This window comes from Dreissena polymorpha, chromosome 1 (genome assembly GCF_020536995.1).
Source record: "Dreissena polymorpha isolate Duluth1 chromosome 1, UMN_Dpol_1.0, whole genome shotgun sequence".
NCBI classification, from domain to species: Eukaryota; Metazoa; Mollusca; class Bivalvia; order Myida; family Dreissenidae; genus Dreissena; species Dreissena polymorpha.
The window spans coordinates 47,324,644-47,348,300 of record NC_068355.1 but is presented as its reverse complement, the minus strand read 5'-3'; the positions used below and the strand labels follow the sequence as shown (position 1 = coordinate 47,348,300).

The window sequence follows — 23,657 nt, the reverse complement described above, 5'->3', positions numbered from 1 at the left end:
TATAATCTATTCGCGGACTTCCTTTTTTATAAAACATCTTAACTACTCAAATATATATTGCCAAAAATCAAAAAAGCGTATTGTCTACAAAAAATAAATTTGATAAAACACTAACAGAACATCTGTATTACATATTGCTTGTTAAAAAACTATGATTGCGTAAATGGTATGCAATACTCTTCTTCAAACACCATGTTAAAGAAAACAATTTCATACAATACGTGTGTTTCACTAGGTCGTGCATTCAAAATCATTGAATGGGTGTTGATATCTTAGGATCTTCGTATAAAAAATCCCAAAATAGTAAGTAATTTTATACAAATATAAATTGAGAAAATTATTTATGAATAATAATTTGTGTTTTGGTTGTTATAAAATAATGATGCTTTATGCGCACTGTACATTGATTAGTGTATTTAAAAATAACATCTTAAGTGTATCACAGAAACGTGTTGTCTGATAACCAGGCTCACATGCCCCAGGACACTTTCCAGTCCGCGGATTACATATCTGGCAACGTCCGCATTGGCGATTGGAGCCTTCGCCCCAGCTTCCATTTAAGCACGTTACAGGCAAATTACATATAACACAGATTTACATATATGAACCATTCAGATACTATGCAGTCAAAAATGTATCTTTATACAATAATTTTCCCCAGCTTTCATTTAAAAACGCTGCAAGCAAATTACATACACGTAGATTTACATCTATGAACCATTCAGATGCTATGCAGTGAAACATGTCTCTTTATTCATGAATGAAGAAGTAAAATACAACAAACAAGATAACACAATTGACTCCAGGATCAACGAGCTTAAGATCCGAAATACACGCGAGTCGTCATATTTAAACATTACTGTAATTTTCAATTAAATGTGTTGATGTTCACACTTGGTTAGCCACGCAAATAACACTAGCAACGCATCTTATATACTGATAAAAGTATGTTTTAACCGAAAAATCAAATCGCATGATTAATGTTTATAAAACATCTTCAATACTGAAATAATTAATACCAAGCAATGAAGCTATGTGTCTAGAAACTTTAAATTGGAAAAACAACAAACAGTGTACCTTTATTATTTTACAATTTCATTGTTACATACTAATGTAGCAGTTATGATTATTTTACATTTAGAAGTCTATTTTTACAATTAAGTCTCCAGTCTAATTTTATCCTGTAACCTGTCTTTTCTAATTTGCTAACCATTTATTCCTCTTGGACTTCATGGTGTTTAGTTACATAAATAGGAGGAGGCCCATACATCTCTTTTTGTTTATGTTGAACCTAATGCATTAAACATTTTATTATTGTAACTTTGTAATTGCGTGTTAGGGTATATAAGCCTGTGCTTTTTATGCAACTTTGCTTTTTCAAAGACGAACACTAAAGGCAGCTCCTACCAACGTTCAAGGAAACAAGTCAGTTAGACATATTTTTTTTTATTGGTTTAGATTCTAGTATTTAGTCAGTCCTATTATTTAAAAAAAATCAGTTAAAACCATCCTGGTTTATAAGTGTATTTTAATATTTATTCAGTTATCCTATCAAATCAGTCAGTTAAAACATATAGTCTGTTGGTGCGTGTTTTAGTGTTTAGTATTTAACTTGTACTTCCAAATAAATTGTGTATAATGGGATTTGTTTTATGTTTTATTACACTACTAGTGTAGTTAACCTGGGATAACATATGGTAAGGGAAAGAAAAATAATAAGCCTGTAACTCTAAAGTTGCGTAAATTGCGAGAAGATTTTCTTACTCAATACACAGTGTTAAAGAAAACAATATCATACAACAAGTACGTTTCACTAGATCGTGCATTCATCAGTTTTGATTTGATGATAATAGCTAAGTATTTTCGTGCATATTAACCAAAATACTAAGTAATTGGAAACACATAATAAATTAAGTAAACTGCTGTTGGAGAATCATTCATGTTTTGATTGTTATAAAATACGGATGCTTTTATTGCAATTTACATGGATTTGTGTATTTAAATGTAACATCTTACGTGCATCACAGAAACGTGTTGTCTGATAACCAGGCTCACACGCTACAGGACACTCTCCAGTCCGCTTATCGCATATTCTGTTTCCCTGGCAACGACTGCATTGGCGATCGCAGCCTTCGCCCCAGCTTCCATTTAAGCACGCTGCAAGCAAATTACATACTAAAATGATGACATCTTAGAACCATTCAGATGTTATGCAGTAATACATATATTTTTTATACAAATAATGAAGTATTCAACAAAGAAAACTATTTAATTTGGGATAAAAAGTGTAGGTTTCAAAATACATGCGAATCTGCAAAAGGTTATTCCAAGTTGTATGTGTTCATGTTCTTAATTATTTCGCAACATACTTAACACGTGTACCAATACTTATATATTTAACACAAATATACTTACATGTAGTAGAATCTTTTCGCGGAATTCCATTTTTTTTATAAAACATCTGATCTACTAAAATATATATTGTCAAAAATCTAAAGAAGCTTATTGTCTACAAAAAAAAGAATTTGATCAGAAAACTAACAGTTCATCTGGATTACATATTGCTTGTTAAAAAACTATGATTGCGTAAATGGTATGCAATACTGTTCTTCAAAAAAAGGTGTTCACGACAATTATTTTATACAATAAGTTTGTTTCACTAGATCGTACATGGGTGTTGATATCTTAAGATCTTCTTATTTAAAATTCCAAAATACTAAGTTATATATATTGACTCAAATATCAATAGAGTCAATTATTTATGAATAATAATTTATATTTTGGTTGTTATAAAATACTGATGCTTTTATCGCAATGTACATGGATTAGTGTATTTAAAAATAACATCTTACGTGTATCACAGAAACGTGTTGTCTCATAACCAGGCTCACACGTCCCAGGACACTCTCCAGTCCGCTTATCACATATTGTGTTTCCCTGGCAACGACCACATTGTCGATTGCAACCATCGCCCCAGCTTCCATTTAAGCATGCTACAAGCAAATTACATATAGCACAGATTTACATATATGAACTTTTTAGATACTATGCAGTCAAAAATGTATCTTTATACAATAATTCTCCCCAGCTTCCATTTAAGAACGCTGCAAACAAATTACAAACTTATCTACACAGATTTACATCTATGAGCCATTCATATGCTATGCAGTTAAACATCTCTCTTTATACATGAATGGTCAAGTATAATACAACAAACAAGATAACACAATTGATTTCATGATTAAAGAGCTTAAGATCCGAAATACAAGCATATCTTCAAATTTAAACATAACTATAATTTTTAATTAAATGTGTTGACGTTCACATTTGGTAAGCCGCTCAAATCACACAAGCAACGCATCTTATATACTGATAAAAGTATTTTTTACCACAAAATTAAATCGCATGATGATTTTTTTATCAAACATCTTAAGCACTTTAAATATTTAATGCCAAGTAATGTAGCTATGTGTCTACAAACTTTAAATTGGAAAAACAAAAAACAGTGTTTCTGCATTATTTTACATTTTCATTGTTAAATGCTAAGATTGCGTTAATGGCGATAAAATGTTCTTACTCAATACAAAGTGTTAAAGAAAACAATATCATACAACGAGTACGTTTCACTAGATCGTTCAGTCATCAGTTTTGATGTGATGTTTTTCGTACATAAAACCAAAATACTAACTAATTGGAAACACATGGTGAATTGAGTAAACTGCTGATGGAGAATCATTCATGTTTCAATTGTTATAAAAATACGGATGCATTTAATACATGCTTCCATTTAAGCACGCTGAAAGCAAATTACATACTAAATAGATAACATCGATGAACCATTCAGATAATATGCAATAAAACATATACTTTATACAATAATTATAAATTAGTATTCAACAAAGAACACAATTTAATTTGGGATAAAAAGTTTACGTTTCGAAATACACACGAATTTGCATATGTGTACTTGAAAGTAATTCCAATTTGGATGTGTTCATGCTCTTAATTATTTCACCACTTACTTAACACGTGTACCAATACTTACATACTTACACACACATAGACTTAGTAAAATCGTTTCGCGGACTTCCTTTTTTATAAATTATCTGAACTACTAAAATATATATTGCAAACAAATAAAACAAAGCTTATTGTCTACAAAAATAGAATTTGATAATAAACTAACAGTACATCTGGATTACATATTGCTAGTTACAAAACTATGATTGCACAAATGGTCTACATTTTGCAATACTGTTCTTAAAACAAATGTGTTAAAGAAAATAAGTTCATACAAAAAGTTTGTTTCACTAGGTCGTGCATTCAAAATCATTTAATAGGTGTTGATATCTTAGGATCTTCGTATAAAAAATCCCAAAATGCTAAGTATTTTTAAACAAATATCAATAGAGTCAATTGTTTATGAATACTAATTTATATTTCGGTTGCTATAAAATATATATTGCTTTAAGCGCACTGTACATGGATAAGTGTATTTAAAAATAACATCTTACGTGTATCAGAATGTCAATAAGATGGTTTGATCGTACGAAAGTAACTGGTGTAGCGTAAATATATTTACTAGTCTTCAAAATGGCGACCAATGCATTTTGTTCGATGTTTTCATCCAAACTTTTGAAAGGTTTGTACATTTACCATACTCATTCTACATTATCCTTACGCGCAGGATGATCTACTAATATCCATTTAAAACGGAATAAATCCTGTTTTTAGAAAACATGCTTCAGTCAGTATTGATAATATATCAATTCAACCAAATATTTTATCATCGAATACTGAATACAAAATGCTACTTTATTGTAAAATGAACATAAGTATTTAATAAACCAAAATGTTGCAGTTTTATTTACTGTCTTTTTTAACAAACATATATTATGCTAAATGTAATATAATCTTCCTATTTGTTTATTGTCTTTTTTAAAATATCATTATTCATATTTTTGCCTTGTTACGTGTTCACAACTTTTGTATAAATAAAACAACAAAGAAAGCAAAAGCATTTAAGTTGAAATGTGTTATTCTCCTGTTGTTTTTCAGACTTGAAAACGCCAAAGATTTGTACATATTTTAAGGTGCGAAGCTGTGTAAGAAACACTTGAACACCAGCGAAAATCAAGGACGGTGTTGTAATGCATCAAGTTAAATATAACAACCGCAGTGACATGCAGTGATTCTGCTTCATTCAGTGGTGTTTCAGGAAAGCTGTTTTCTCTAAAGGAACTACATAAACAAACCATTTTTTGTGCATAATAAAAAAAAAATAAAATATATATCAGTGTTTATTAATGATTTATGTTTCTCAGCCTTTACTGATATTGATTAGATGCATATGAAATATGATTATGCGTGTTGATAAAACATTGGTTTCATAACAAATAACAATATAAAACCAATTTGTGGTCTATTACAATTTATTAAGTTTCCAATATCCTGCCCATATGGATTTCTTGAGTATATCTAAATAAAAACTCCATTCATAATAACATTACTCCATAATGAACACACAATTATTACATGTTAAGTACAATAGAAATTCCGTATTAATTTCATAAAAAAGTACAGCAGTATTGACAAGGTTAAACCGGTCAGTTTATGAATTTGCAAATCTTGCTACACAAACATATAAAACCACCAATCCAAGGGCTTTCCGTGCCACAACGAAAGCGAAAGTAGGCATTTTTAAAGTAAAATTGATGAAAATTACTATATAGCGTACATCGAACGTAAGGATTTGATCATAAAAATGATATCAATTACACTAGATATTTGACATATTAGGGAAAAGCTATGTTAAAAAGTCATCAAATTGGAATGTATACACGATTGTTCCACCACCCTCGTCATCATTCCATCTTCGATAGAGGTTGTGATAAGTGTTTGGACCTGCGGAATACTGTGACCTGTAGCTGGATATATGCTTCAACTCATGGACCACTTCTTTTTATGCACAAATGTGTTTACGGGTTTTAATTATAGATTTCCTATCCTGTTTTGTGAATGTCGATCATCCATTTTCTTGTTTTTGACAGAGAGGCAGCCAAGAATGAACAGAGAGGCAGAATTTTGACAGAAAGGCCAACGATATGCATCTTCACCGTGAAATTGACAAAATTAAAAAAAAAGTTTCAGATTCGCAAATTTTCGTTTTAATTATGATATTTGTGAGGAAACAGTAATACTGAACATTTACAATGCTCTAAAATAGCCATTATATGCATATTTTCACCATTTTAAAACCTGAAAATTATAAAGCGTTTCAACGCGAAACGATTGAATAATTTTGAGAGTTCTGTTGTTGTTGTTGTTATATTTTGTGAAACTACGAGGATTGCTTATATAAAGTATAAAAAACATCGTTCATTGTATGAGCAAGGATGGCCGAGTGGTCTACGTGGGAGACTTTTTACTCCACGACTTCAGGATCAGTGGTTCGAGCCCTGTTGAATGTTACTTTTGTTTTTAATTTTTAAATTTTATTCTTGAGTTTTTTTCTGGAACTTTTTTAATCCAATGTTTAAACTTATCAATATAAAGCATTTAACGACAAACTTACATGCCAAGATCTGTGAAAATGCCCCTTTAATGGCTTGAATAATATGTCAGAGTATAAATAGTTTGCTCGTTGAACAGATAATTTGCATAATCATATATATATATATAAATATATTTTTTTGGTAAAATATATGATTATGATAAACCGTAGATGAGCATGTGTAAACAAAGTTACAAAATATGAGTAAAAAACGAACAAAATATGCTGATGAACTAAGCTTTGGACGGAAATGCAAAACTTTCCATGCTTGATTATCACATCATAAAAATCATGTCCGGTAACAAATGTTTTCTAGGCTAGTACTCTTCGGAGTACATTGACATAATTATGACTGTAATCAGACTCTTTCAGTCATTCGCTGTTCTACGTTGTGGTGCGCAAGAGAAGGCCTGTCTGATATGCTGAATCGTTAAGGTGTAATAGTAGTTTGCACTCCAACCATGGTCCATATCGACATATAACAACATAGATTTTCAAATTGACAATTCTCCTCTATAAATAAAAACTATTCATTACAGTGTAGTCATATGAATTTTAATATTTGTTATAATTCAATTACTACAAAGTTGTCCTTACGCAAATATAAATAACAAGTTCAGCTGTATAGTGACAATAATTACATTTTATGTCCATCGATGTTTACCCCCCAATATCAACCAGCATGTAAAATGTAATACATTCCTCAAACGTCATTAAATACTTATTAATGTATTGTTTTTTATTACAGCCGTATTGCTGCACTAGTTGAATTCTTCTATAATGTGTAATAATGATAAAAAGCAACTGTTTTACAGGCTGGGTATGACAAAGCATTGTTACATATAGCCACCGAATACGTATTATAAGGGAATGAAAGAAGTATGTGCTTTTCAAGTGATTTATAGTCATACCCTGATCACAGTTGTTGCCTTGCCAGCCCGGTTAGCATGTGCACGAGTACGCGTTCTGAAGATTATTGCACGTGGCGCCGTTCTTACATGGGGCAGGCACGCATTCGTTGATATCAAAATGATTTAAACCAGCAACATTAATGTCTCAAATAATCAGCGTGATTAAATTATTAGTTCAGAACACGCTGTATTGACACAGACACAAAACTAGTTCAGTGTAATGATTATAGTATTTTTACTAAACATATATATATATATATATAGTGTGTGTATGTGTATGTGTGTAATTACACCTACCCTGATCACAGTTTTGTCCCTTCCAGCCCGGTGAACACTGGCACGAATACCGGTTCTTAAGATTGTTGCACGTCGCACCGTACTTACAAGGGTTTGGGGCACATTCGTCGATATCTTTAAGATACATATGTATATTAATATTATAAATATATTGTGTATGTTTATAAATTTAGTAAATGCGAAGACTGTTTGAATAATGATGTTAAAATAAAAAAATGTTCAATGTTCTTATTTAACATATGACCGGTAAAAAGCTTATACTTTTAACAAGTTAAACAAGTTAAATAAACGATGACGTTAATGTTCGGAGAAGATCAGACACTTTCAAATGCGTGACGTTGTTACGGACTGACACGTGTATTATTAACATACCCTGTTCACAGTTTTTTCCCTTCCAGCCAGGTACACACGTGCATGAGTACGCATTCGGGAGGTTGCTGCACGTGGCGCCGTTCTTACACAGAGCGGGCGAGCATTCGTTAATATCTGAAGTAACGTTTATATTAGATTCATTTTATTGGTAAATTACGCTTATATTATATTTAACTTATTGGAAAAAGCGCTTTAATATTAAATTTAGCAATAACTGTCTTAACGAAGTGTTCGTTTTGAACATGTGCAACAATGTGACGACTTTGAGAGTAAAACGAAGTCTGTGCATTTGTGGTGACTATACACTATTTACAAAAACGATAGGACCATTTTTAAACGAATTTATGAAGTTGTCAAATGGGAATACAATTTGTTACGCGATTGATTTGTATGATAATGTGTAATAATGATAACAAGCAACTGTTTTACAGGCTGGGTATGACAAAGCATTGTTACATATAGCCACCGAATACGTATTATAAGGGAATGAAAGAAGTATGTGCTTTTCAAGTGATTTATAGTCATACCCTGATCACAGTTGTTGCCTTGCCAGCCCGGTGAGCATGTGCACGAGTACGCGTTCTGAAGATTATTGCACGTGGCGCCGTTCTCACATGGGGCAGGTTCGCATTCGTTGATATCTAAATGATTAAAACAACCAACATTAATGTCTCAAATAATCAGCGTGGTCAAATTATTAGTTCAGAACATGCTGTATTAACACAGACACAAAACTAGTTCAGTGTAATGATTATAGTATCTTTACTAAAGATATATATATATATATAGTGTGTGTATGTGTATGTGTGTAATTACACCTACCCTGATCACAGTTTTGTCCCTTCCAGCCCGGTGAACACTGGCACGAATACTGGTTCTTAAGATTGTTGCACGTCGCACCGTACTTACAAGGGTTTGGGGCACATTCGTCGATATCTTTAAGATACATATGTATATTAATATTATAAATATATTGTGTATGTTTATAAATTTAGTAAATGCGAAGACTGTTTGAATAATGAAGTTAAAATAAAAAAATGTTCAATGTTCGTATTTAACATATGACCGGTAAAAAGCTTATACTTTTAACAAGTTAAACAAGTTAAATAAACGATGACGTTAATGTTCGGAGAAGATCAGACACTTTCAAATGCGTGACGTTGTTACGGACTGACACGTGTATTATTAACATACCCTGTTCACAATTTTTTCCCTTCCAGCCAGGTACACACGTGCATGAGTACGCATTCGGGAGGTTGCTGCACGTGGCGCCGTTCTTACACGGAGCGGGCGAGCATTCGTTAATATCTGAAGTAACGTTTATATTATATTCTTTTATTGGGAAATAACGCTTATATTATATTTAACTTATTGGACAAAGCGCTTTAATAATAAATTTAGCAATAACTGTCTTAACGCAGTGTTCGTTTTGAACATGTGCAACAAAGTGACGACTTTGAGAGTAAAACGTAGTCTATGCATTTGTGGTGACTATACACTATTTACAAAAACGACAGGACCATGTTTAAACGAATTTATGAAGTTGTCAAACGGGAATACAATTCGTTACGCGATTGATTTGTTTGACAATGGGTAATAATGATAACAAGCAACTGTTTTACAGGCTGGGTATGACATAGCAGTGTTACATATAGCCACCGAATACGTATTTAAAGGGAATGAAAGAAGTATGTGCTTTTCAAGTGATTTATAGTCATACCCTGTTCACAGTTGTTGCCTTGCCAGCCCGGTGAGCATGTGCACGAGTACGCGTTCTGAAGATTATTGCACGTGGCGCCGTTCTTACATGGGGCAGGTGCGCATTCGTTGATATCTAAATGAGTAAAACAACCAACATTAATGTCTCAAATAATCAGCGTGGTCAAATCACTAGTTCAGAACAAGCTGTATTGACACAGATGAATCGATGTGTATATCGTCGCCTTGTTAGCGTTAAATTGAACTAGCAACATCACACCGCTAATCCGGCAGAATACGACATACTTTCGGACGTGGGGTATATAGTAAATGATAAATGGATTTTTTGTTGGTTCCTCAATCAAGAATCTCAATGATACAGGTCTGGTTTCAAGGTTACAGTTTCCTCAATATTTTTGGTGTTCAATGATATGCCCTATATAAAAGGGAACGTAATTGAATTGAATTGAAGACACAATTCTCTATATGGGCACTTGCAATTACTTAATTTTTGAATACTTGTAAACACTAAAGTGATACTAAATTTGTATTAATTTAGAGCATGGTATGCACCGTGTATATGGTAAAACAAATCCACAATTTGCTACATTTCTTCTGTTCTTTTACACGAATCAATTCCGGTTCGATATTGTTCGTGGCAAGCAATAGTTTAACGTTTAAACATTTTCATAAAATAAGTTCGACTATCCTTTATTAGACTAGCAATAACAACGAAATATTTTACATGTATACATGTGTTTGTTATAATCCTTCTCTTAGAAATACCTCAGTTATGTTCGACATATAAAGTCATGTTTTGTTATTTTTTGGCGCCATATCAATTGAATCATTATGCTCATTGTGGATGCATTTATATATTTCTGACTACTTTCCAGTTAACTATCGCACAAAAGCAGAAAAACTTAGACCTAACATTTATAACAACAAGAGATGTGTTTGTCAGAAACACTATGCCCCTGACTGTGCCGCTTTGATTTATTTATTGTTTTTATCATTTGGCAGATACAGATAATTTTTACAAGGGAAGTAATATTTTTTAAAGGGATATAATAAAAATATTACTTCCCTTGTAAAATGATCTGTACCTGCCTAATGATAAATATAAATTATCTCCCTTTAAAGCTTGTTACTTCCCTTTGATTTTTTTTAACCTTTGACCTTGAAGGATGACCTTGACCTTGCACCCCTTAAAATGTGCAGCTCTATGAGATACACATGCATGCCAAATTTCAAGTTTCTATCTTCAATATTGCAAAAGTTATGACCAATGTAAAAGTTTTCAGACGGACGGACATACAGACAGACAGACAGACAGACAGACAGACAGACAGACAGACAGACAGACAGACAGACAGACAGACAGACAGACAGACAGACAGACAGACAGACAGACAGACAGACAGACAGACAGACAGACAGACAGACGGACAGACGGACGGACGGACTGACGGACAGTTCAACTGCTATATGCCACCCTACCGGGGGCATAAAACTGATAGCGTTCAATTTAGTTTTACATTGAAATGCATATACATGTATTAAACGAGTTTTGGGACAGAACAATTTCAGTAAGGTATTTTCAGTAAATAGAACATGTTTGTACCAATATGCGGTTAATTAAACAATTAAGTATATTTAAACTAGCTCCAATGCAAAAAACAACAACAACATTATTATTATTATTATTTTTATTATTATTATTTTTATTATTATTATTATATATTAAAACTTATAATAATAATAATTATCATCATTATCATTTATTATTATTATTAGCATTATTATTATTATTATTATTATTATTATTATCGTTATTATTATTATCCTGATTTTTATTATTTTCGCATTAAGAAACTTTTATCCGACTTAAGAAATTGTAAAAAATTGGAAAAAAAATCCCATGGGAAAAATATTATCCCATGTTGTTGTTTTTTAAACACGATTAAACAAATTAAAATCGCGTTAATAATTCATCATTTGGTGAAATATAGTGTTTCTGGAAGTTTCATGAATTAACCTCTCAAAATGAGAAAAAAATTCCATGGGAATTTTTTAACATAAAAAATGATTTTTTTTTCTATCAAAGAAAATTGAACGAAAATGATCGCAAATGCATTTACAGTGCTTAAAATCGATAACTAAGCATAAACAAACGTATTAATTGTTTTCGAAATGGAAAAAAGAAAAAATCCCGTGGGACAAAAACGAATCCCATGGGAAAATGCAAAAAATCCCATGGAAAGACCATTTTGCGAATAATTTCATAGTGAAAAAACGCATTTTTTAATCAAAAATAATCAATTATTAATCAAAAATAAGACTTTTATCGCATGATTTATCTCAAAGAAGCAAATCTTAGAATTAGGGTACTTGAAATTGCGAAATTTCTGTTTCGCAAAGTTTTTCCGGTGGCCGTTTAATTCTAATAGAATGAGGGAGCATTGAACTCGAGATCTCACGATAGCAAGGAGGACACCATATGCTCATTTTCACAACGTCCTTCATTACATTTTACCAACATCTTAATAAAAAGTATATCAGATATTCTGAGCTTTTCCGAATTCCTTTATATAATCAGAATATTTAATTTTCTGCTTTAACATTCATTATATCGGTATTTTCATTAGACATACACTGTCGTTATAATATATTATCAATGTCAAAAACGCAGAATGATTAACTCTGTTTGCATTTCAGTATCCTGTTTAAATTGGAATAAGGTTCGCATTATGTTTGATTTATTATGTATCGGTCAATTAGCAACTCTATAGTGTTGAATTTAATTATGTTTGACAATCGAAATGTAACATGAAAATGGGATTTAGATATCTGGTTGATTAATGCGTCACCATTCCGTAATTTAAACGAACTTATTTGAAAAATCTTTGAGTGATGACAGATGCGCTCTTAACCAAGGGATTTGTTATTGCTCGATACTCACGGACTTGTTATGCTTACCACCTTTTCCAAACGTTTAAGATCTGTAAATGCATGAAAATGTTAGGATGAAACTACAAAGGTTCCGTTCAAATATTTGACATTTGCGTATGACCTTGAACTTGGACCTGGTTATTGTTAGCAGCATGTTTCTTTACTGCATAACACTTGTGTTACCATATTGTTAAGTCAGACCTAAAAAACGACCACATCGCATTGTGTGAAAGCATATAAATAGCATATAATGGCAACAGTTGACCTCGAATTGGTACATATAGCTTCAATAAAGATATTTATTTATATCACGTGTCGTCCAAGAAGTTCCTTATAGATTTTCTTTTATGCCAGGTGATTTAAAATTTCTTAAACAATATTATATGGGTTGACATTTATCTCGATCGCCAGGAAATGAGTCTTGTGTGATCTGTCAATTCATTGAAAATGTACTGATGTAACAAAACGTGTTTCGTTCAATTGTTTGTTATTTAAGTGTGATCTGGAACTTGGACCGGGTAAACATTGCTACCCGTTACCTAAATGAATAACACGTGTGCTGTAATATCGTTGATGCAACCTTTAGAAACGAATAAATCGAATTATTTAACAGAATATTAATCTTACACTTACACTTGACCTCGAAATGTTTCATAGACCTTGAATCAAAACTTTGCTTTATTCTATGTGAAACACCAGATGTTCCTTAAAGATTTGTACTTATACCATAAGATTTAGAAATTCTTAAACATATATTATGGGTTGGACCTTTTAGTGCGGCATTTATTCCAAGCATCATAAAAAGAATATTGTATAACGAACAGTGTATTATGCAAAAGTTTAGAACTGTGTAATCAATATTGCGAGTGTGATGTTAAGAAATTGTTAAACCAACATTGTGGGTTTGACCTATAAGTGCGACATTTTTTCCAAGCATCAGAAAATAAGTATTGGATGCCGAGCAGTGTATTATGCATAAATATAAAACTGTGTAATCATTTGCGATTGTGATGTTACCGTTTTGGCATTTATCTCCTGTCCAGCCCGGGAGGCAGTCGCACGTGTACGCGTTCCGGTGGTTTTTGCACGTCGCACCGTTTTTGCAAGGGGATGATTCACACTTGTCCACTTCTGGAAAATTAAAAAAACACACAGCATAACAAAATATTCTTACTTTGCATCTGTATTGTTTTCTAGAAACATTCTTTTGTACATCGTTGTGATCATAGTAACAAGTATCAGTATCAGGAACATCCGTTCTCTACATACTGTTCGGCAACGTCAAGGCATACATTTTATGATGCAACCCAATGTGATCTTGACCTTTCACCTATTAGCTGTAAAATCAATAGGCGTTAGTCCCTTCTTTCAAAGTAACAATGTGCTCTACCACTTGATATCGTTGAAATGACCTACACACCGACCGACCGAAAGGTACACAGCAAAGTACAACACCCTTTTCCAATGGAACATCTTGTTTTAACGTGTTCTTGCCGTGTTATAAAAATATGGAAAGTGGGATCACGATGCGGGCTTGTGAGGTTATGATTCTTAAGTGTGAGAATACGATTTTATATCTGGAAATGACGAAGTGACAATGCGCGAATACGATACGAAATCGCGAGATAATTTCTTAACCATGCAATTTATGTTTCGAGCTTTCGATATAAATGGGTAAGAAGCCGAAAGTACGATGCAAGAACAGGAGATAACGAGTCAAGATCAAAATATCAATTTTGCATCGTGTTTTAACAATCTCGCACAGTGATTTCGGGTACTGGCGTCCCGATTCTGCGATTTTGCTCTTTCACATATTATTCCCGTGCTATAATTCACAGGGCGACAATGCGCAGTAGCGAGAGGTCCGAACTGAACACAGTAACGCAAAGATTCGAACAGTATTACGTGACATTTTAGGCTGAATATATAACATATTGCGAAGCGGTAAAAATAGGATGCCATTGAAGATGGTATTGCCCATGTATATTTTGAAATGCCAAACACTTCAATATTTTATCCTGTCACTGTGAACAACAATCAAATTATACAGTAGTACGTTCAAACCCTGAAAAACGCGTTCTTAAGTAGAAAGTCGTCATTGCTTTAAACTGAAGATAACGTGTAATCACTTATTGTTTTACCTATTTATTAATACGACCGCAATTCTTTCCTTGTGAGCGAATTCTTTTATATTATGATTTTGATAGTTGTTGTTTACTTACTTGCTGTATTTTCTGTTACAAATGTGAATAAATATGTTACCAAGCAACAAATCGGCTAGTATAATTGCAGTTAAGTTTAGTTATGGTTCCAAACATCAAATATCGGGGGGGGGAGAATTATTCATAATCATTGATTTAGCTTGTTAACTCTGCGCTAGACACAATCCAACTTTGTGATGGCAATCGTTTGAAAAAACGATAATTATTTACCTACTGTTCTCTATATTGTTGCCTGTCATTCGAAATGTAGCATTGAGGTTCTATAAGAGATCTGATTTTTAATGCGTTACCATGTCGTAGCTTATAGCAAATTATTTTTAAATCCGTCACTGCGGGAGATGCGCTCTTGACCTAGGATCATGTAATTGCTCGTTACACTCTGACGTGTTGCGCTTGACATTGTTCCTGAACGTTTCAGAACTGTCAATGCTTTGAAAACGAATGGCTGATACCAAAAACTATAGTTTGTCCTTCAAAATTTAACATTGAAGTTGTTTTTAGAAATCTTGTTCTTTACTGCGTTACCATGTAACTTACACCAAATTATTTGAAAATCTTTCAGTACGGGAAAATGCGCTCTTGACTTAGGGTCTTGTTATTGAACGATACACACTGAATACTTAACACTGTATCAAAAAGTTTTAGATCTGTAAATGCAATGAAAATGTATGGATGAACCAAAAAACGGTTGCGTTCGAATATTTGACAACTGAGCGTGATCAAATTCGTTACTAAGAGTGGAACATTTCCATAAATCATAACATAATGTTTATATAAAGCTTAATAAAGTATTACATCGGAATTTGTAACAATATTTAAATCTTATACTAACAGTTGTCCTCGAAATGTAACATAGACCTTGAATTTCGACATTCCTTTATTCCAGGTGACGCACCAGACGTCACTTCAAGATTAACACTTATGTCAAATTAGACATTTCTGTTATAAATACTATGGATTTGACCTTTTAGAGCGACATGTATCTTAATCATAAGGAAATGCTTCTTGTATACCGAGCTTTATATCATGCATACAAATAAAACAAATAAAACTGCGTCATCTTTTGCGATTGTGAAGCTTCGTGGTAGTTATATCCTGTCCACCACGAACGCATATTTTTACTTGGCACGTGCATTGTTTTCTAGAAACACTTTCTTTTACACTTTTCAACTTACCGTCCCCTAAACAGTATAGCGAAATATATAACTCCAGAAACTCCATTAGGTGGTATGAGTTAAATTCTTGTTTTTATCTACCGGTAATACTTTTATAACATACAACCAAATATAAATATTAATTGATTAAAAACTGTAAACACCGCATAGGTCATTGTTAACCATAACATGTTTAAACCGGACTAAGGGTACGCCGAACCGCATCCCTTTCCCAAAATTTATCAGAAATAAAAAACTCGTCGTAAACGATTTAATTCAAATTATCAAATATCTGATAATGAACATACGATTATAATTTTATACGATGCATGTGTGGCAAGTATGGTTAGCATCTCTTTTTTGGTTAAGATTTAAAATAGAACAGAATCGAAAGTAAATACGTGTAGATATTTTGTGTTAATGTTTATTAATGTTTTGCGATTTATGTTGATTTTAGTTGAGCTAAGTCTATGATTCACCATGCCTTTGAGCGGTTAAAAGTTCTGTTCTGTTTTGATTAAATTTACCATGCCTTGTAAAGCAAAAAACTAAAGCGATCTCGACATCGATGCATGATCGCGATATTAATTTGTATTTTCTCGCAATTTCACCATCATCATCATCATCATCATCATCATCATCATCATCATCATCATCATCATCATCATCATCATCATCATCATCATCATCATAATCATCATCATCATCATCATCATCATCATCATCATCATCATCATCATCATCATCATCATCATCATCATCATTATCATAATCATCATTATCATCATCATCACCACAACCGCATCCTCTACTACATTGCTACCATCACTATTATCATCGTCACCATATTACCAACAACATCTTCATCACCAGCAGAATTATCATCCTTACGAAAATTATCTGCATCGTATCCATCATCACCATTATTTTGGAAACCAAGACATAAACGTTATTTCCGTATTTTTAAACTGACAACAAAATGAAAACACAATCTTACTCCTATCTTTATTTATACGACACATTTATTCTATAACATAGTACACTCTATTAAAATACGTTTGCTTGTTTAAAGTGTACATTTCCTACATGTTGAAAAAGACCAATATTCAGAAATTAATGGGGTATTGATAAAGACTGATTTCCTTAATAGTGTATAAGGAGTTCTTTATCAACTCAATTAATGAAAGTTGATAGTGACAAATGTTTGTATAAATAATTCAAGATTTTGTATTAGAGAGAGTCGAGTTTGGTTAGCCGTCACGACTGGACGGAGGTGCTCGGCTCATAGATATTTTACAATGCGAACTATACGATCACAATAATAAAGAATGTTTTAACCATGAATTGGGTTGTCATTCTATCGACTACGTGATAGAAGTTAATTTGGTGCCGTTTGCAGGATATTAAAAATTCGGTAAGTTCTATTTGGTTATTTCTTGAATCCACGCTCAAAAAAAAATAATAAAATAAAATAATTAATTAAACATGAATAAAATAGAGTAACAGAGAAAATATAGACCATGGCAGAAGGTACAGACCCTTTAACAGTGTTTGATAATTTAAGGCGAGAATTAATTAATGTTTCCAATGCTTTAACAACTCAGGGCATTTCACATACGGTTCCTAAATTTTATGGAAACCGTCAACAGTATAGGGAATGGATAAAATCCATTGAGAAATTTGCTATGTTGATGAATATTACTGATGATAGAAAGAAATTCATTGCATATCAAAGTGCATCGGGTGCAGTGTCTGGTTTTATTGAAAGGTATATTCAGGATAATCCTGATAATACTTGGGGTCAGTTTAAACAAGATTTAGCAATAAGGTTCTCAGACGTGACAGATCCGCATTTCGCACTGTCGCTCCTTAGGAAAATAAGGCAAGGTAGACATGAAGATATTCAGTCATACGCAGAGAGAATTATGTCTTTAGGAAAAGAAGCATATGGCGTGGGAAACGCTGATACTGAGAGACAATTGATAGACAATTTCACAGATGGTTTAAATGATAATTCTCTGAAATTAAAAATATTAAGGGAAAGGCCCGCAACCTTACAAATTGCAATTAATAGAGCTTCCTAACATATTGACTGGTAATGAATCCATTCCGTTGACAAGAAATGAAATACGGCCAAGAACGACTTCAAATGTTCGAAACCAAAATGATGTGGTGTCGCCCCAAGAGGCGGATGACAATGTTGTCATTGAAGAAGGTCGTTCTCCTTCAACACCCAAAGTATCATGGCTCAGGAAATGAAGAACAATTGTATATGTTTGTATACAAGAATTTAGATATTGTAAATAGACTATTGATATGTGAAGTCCTGTTTATCATCCTAAAGATGTTAGATAGGTGAAGATTATTATTATTTGTTTTATTACATTGTACAAAAGTCCATCTGTCTATTCTCAAAGTAGCAGTTGGTGAAGATGTACAAATAGATTTTAAAAATTAAGTCCAGCTATCTATTCTCAAAATAATAGTTGGTGAAGATGTTTTATCAATAAAGAAGTTCATTTACTTCCAGATGTTACATTAATGTGTATACATGTAAAACAATATACATGTAACAGTCAACAAGATATAGGATTACACCAGGTTTCCAAACGTTACATTAATGGATATAACCGTTAATGATTCGTCGGATTACACCGGGGTGGATGACGGACGACACATGATGGTGGACACTCAAGTTCCAATATGACATCGATGAACTGTCATGGTGACGAGATGTTTGGGGTCATCCGTGTTCACTTGTGACATTTAAAAATACATGTTTTACATTTTCTTATATTGACTTTATTACAATGTATTTGGTTCTGTTTTGAAACCAAAGTATCAATGATGTGTTTTTTTTCGTTATTCTTATGATGTGTTTTGTTTTGAACTATTTGGTACATATATATGTTTGCAGTGTGTTTGTTTATTATGTTTGCAGTGAAGTGAAACTGTTGATGTTTTTGTAAATAAGTTGATTTACAAGAAATACTGTTAGTAAGCAATTATATTAATTAATTGAAATAACATATTTAAATTAATTATCTTGTTAGGGGAGGTATATAACATAGTACACTCTATTAAAATACGTTTGCTTGTTTAAAGTGTACATTTCCTACATGTTGAAAAAGACCAATATTCAGAAATTAATGGGGTATTGATAAAGACTGATTTCCTTAATAGTGTATAAGGAGTTCTTTATCAACTCAATTAATGAAAGTTGATAGTGACAAATGTTTTGTATAAATAATTCAAGATTTTGTATTAGAGAGAGTCGAGTTTGGTTAGCCGTCACGACTGGACGGAGGTGCTCGGCTCATAGATATTTTACAATGCGAACTATACGATTACAATAATAAAGAATGTTTTAACCATGAATTGGGTTGTCATTCTATCGACTATGTGATAATTCAAACGATATTACTCTTACATAAAAGTAAACACACGGATTATTCTACCAGGCATTTTTTGACATTTCATGTTGAGAAATACACTACGAAAATAAGATATAGTAATGAAGCTAATTGCTCAGATACGTGCGGCTCCCACACATCATGGGCATTTCAGTTCAAGTATTTCTTTTCACCTACTGAAATAAGTTTTTTCACCACTTTTCTAGCCAATAAGTTGTCTTCTTTTTTGAAATTGCAATCGATTTATTTTTTATTATTATCGAAGAAGGCTGTCAAAGACTCTTGCAATCTAAGGACTCACTTTTTTCATTGGAACATTTTGTACAAAGCATTTATTACAAATAATGGAGCACCAGTTTGCAATTTAAATTATATGTATACCTTCCTTCTCCTCTTTGATTCGCATTAATTACACAAAAATATATTTTATTGTTATTCTAAAATACTTAAGTTTTAATTAATATTTCCTGAACAATTCATATAAAACAAGGCATCTCATGGACAGAAACTATAAACTGAAAGACACGATATGAACTATGCAAAAACGTAATCAAGCGATTTTGAAAATTTGCAGTTTGCAGTAGTGACTTCAGTAATGTAAATGAAGATTCCTTCGAAAAGGAAAGAACAAGACCTTAACATATAAAATATTTTTTCTATGAAAAGGAAAAAAAACGTTAGAAGGGAAGATGCAATCTTGATAATAAAACCTGCGATGAAATGAAGCATGATTGGTTTTCGACGAGATATGGTATTTTTAGTTGCAAAAATGGTACAAATTCTTGCTGTTTCTCTTTTATCTAAATCCGCAGTTACACGATTGTAACCAAATCAATGAAGCTATACATGTTATATGTGTAAATTTAAAAACCTATTACCGATCGGGGCCACTGTTTTTGTTTAAGTTCAGGTTTCGCTTTCAACTATTTATCCTGAAATGATCGGTTGTGTTTTAACATAAATTTTGGATTCAGTTAAAATAAGCAAATGATGAAAGCATTATATATTTGTATCAATTCAACTCGATACACGCGATTTGTAAATAGTGAATAATAGCTTATTCGGGATTCATAGATTAAACAAAATAACCCTTAGTTATTCTGTGGGAATTTAGAATTGTGGCAGAATACTTGAATTTATTCCGGTGTAAAATAGTTTTTGTTTGTTTCATGGATTTTGTAAAAACTCAAAAACTCATTTACATTTAAATAGTCCTCGATTAATAAGTTTGATTTATACAACTATTACCAAAATTCGCAATTTTATTCATTTATTTATTTCATCTTTACGACTCGAAAGTTCGCGTATGGACCACTCGATTGCATTTATTCTACTTTCTACACAGATTCAATATGAAATGACTAGTGTAATATTTGCGATGACTGGAGAGTAATGAATATATAATAATAAGCTCGTTAACTTTCAATGGACCACTTACTGAGAAAGCAAATGGGAAACTATATTTACAACCACGTGTACACAAGCGAGCGATCTCTTGTCACATATTGTATTTTCAGCGCAGTTTTCACATTTTTGTTTACAGTCTATACCAAGCCCTCCTATTTTTGTATACTATTGATCGAACTGTAAAGTATTCAATATATTATGGTGTCCGAGAATTCGCGCTACCGATAACAGTAACCCTCCAGCATTGTACTTAGCGCAAGATATATTTATATTTCGACACAGTTCTTCATTTTGCAAGAAACCTCTTTAATATCATAGTAAATTACTTTAATTATATTAAGCTGTTTTCGCGGTCAATAAAACTGCTGCCATTGTACATTTTTACATGTAAAAAGTGGCCACTTTAAAATGTATTTAGCATGTTACCATATTGCTATTGTTGTAACAGCTCTCTATAATCGAATTAGGAAGGATGCGAGGTATTAAGTTAACGATATGGCTATATCCATTTATATTGAACTCTGTATATTAAAGAATATAACATCTTACGTTTATTACATAATGGCGAGTTCGTATAGCAAGGTTCACACACCCCAGGGCAATGTCCAGTACTTGAATCACAAGGTACGCCTTCCGCACAATGACGTAGTCGAGATACATCTCAACGCTTTTTTAAATGTAGCAATATGCTTATGTTCATATTTTTATCTTCGAAACATACTCGTTATTTATCACATGCCATACAATGTTTCCTATGTAATATAACCGAGTGTCCGTTATTATAACTATACTTTTGTCATTTTAAAAAGTGAAATTTCCCCTTTGCGACTCTTTTTAAAATTACATTGTACCTTACAGGAATAATAAGTACATTATTTAAACAAAAAATATATTAGTTCAGATCCATTGGTCAGGATTAAATGTAGAATTTCAAACGGGAAAGAATGAAGAGAGTATGTAAATTTCTTTGAAAAGAACATTAATGCAATATCAGTTTAGAAATAAGACCTTGCAAATGTTTTTATCGGTAGGAAATAGAAAACCATTCTATTCATGATGACGAAACAATGATGCATAAATGAAATGTTACATATATGGTGGATAGATGTTTTCAATTTTTGTAGTATGTCATTTAATATCTTAACTTGACAGTCAAAGCATCGGATTTCAAAGCTTAAGTACAATGGCAACTGGACGAAAGAAAAAGCGCTTAAATCAGGATTTAAACCTGAAATTGCTGCACCACAATGAAAACAATTGAACAGCTTGGCTATTCTGGTTATGTGTGTAAGAAATCTTTGACAAACATGTTGTCAACAATTATTAAAAGACACACACATTTACACTACTTCAAATTAATATAACCTAAGTTTGGCAAGCTCTTTACTATTCTTAAGCTGAAACCAATTGATTACATTAATATTTCGCTTCTATGTTAAATATTTTATTTGTAGATATATTGTCAGTTGAGAAAATAATGTTTTCTTAAACAAATTCGATGTGTGTAAAACAATTACCAGTATTATTTTCTATATAATTTGATTACATTTCGGATAGAAATAAAAATACTTCCATTCAATTAATATCACTAATAAGAGGAAATGCGACTTACCTCCAAATACTAGTGTCAAGTTTCTGCCTGAAAACATTATAAAACACCAATGCAATGAAAAACGCATACATAACCTGATCAATTCCTAATAGTTAAAGTTACATGTTCTACCATGCGTTTGCTACACTGATAACTGGGTATAAATAGATCCTACAAAAATAAGTGTGCAACGCGTTACAGAGTTTAAGAATTATATATTAACCTTCAAACAAATATCTTTAAAGCCACAAACCATCAAATTGAGGTAAGCTGTTGACTATATATAATGTGTGCCTGTACGTAACAAGACCTGTAGTTTTGGCGAAATACTATCTACATACGTTGCGCTAATCTTCCAAATAATAGCGATGTTTAAAAATTATAATCTTGCCGTATTTTAAGAGCACGTGACTTAATAGCTATTTAATAAAGTAAGCTCAGTCTGTTTTATAATTAATTGGGAATCCCTGGAATTTAACCACGCTTAAGGCAGTCATATTCGCTTGGATTTTTATGTTGTATTAGTTGTTTCAATCAAAATATATGTGAAAATATACCTTTACTGATATACACGTCGCACAGCACAAGCTGTGTATGGTTTCTCTGCAGCTCAATGCGGATAGTGTTTCCTACCACGGGCTGGTTACAGAACACACCCAAGACGGCTCGATTATCTCTGGTTCGTGGAATACGGGAGTCATCAACTGGAGTCTCGTAACAAGTAATGTCATTTGACCACTCGTTTATATTGGTCCAGTTAGAAACGTTCGCAACACTTACTCGATAGTGTGACATGAATGCTGCAATACAAAAAATAGAAATCAAAGCGCTGTCGTCGCTGAAGGCCTGGGGCTAGGTTTAGTGTGACGTAAAATGCATTTATGATGTTTTGTCCGAATTTCTGCCTTTGTCCGACTATATACGGATTGACCCTAGCGGTTGAGTGCAGAAGCTCAGAGACTGCAAGAAAAGACAATAGTTGTATATATACTACAGTGTACATAGACGGTGGAGGACAACACGATACTGGTTGTGGGAACGATAACCTTTTGTTCAACTCTACAGATCTCGTAGAGGTTCGTCTACA

General features: G+C 32.6%; 1 protein-coding gene and 1 long non-coding RNA gene across 2 annotated transcripts in view; both read right to left on the bottom strand.

Moving 5' to 3' along the window:
* Positions 1–23,657, bottom strand: part of LOC127872302 (multiple epidermal growth factor-like domains protein 11) — a 153,834-nt gene that overhangs the window by 116,614 nt on the left and 13,563 nt on the right. The window lies entirely within an intron of this gene.
* Positions 7,762–10,015, bottom strand: LOC127879038 (uncharacterized). Its single transcript, XR_008048891.1, has 4 exons — positions 9,854–10,015; positions 8,661–8,774; positions 8,134–8,247; positions 7,762–7,875 (listed from the first exon to the last, which is right to left on the bottom strand). It is a non-coding gene; the product is annotated as an uncharacterized LOC127879038 (long non-coding RNA).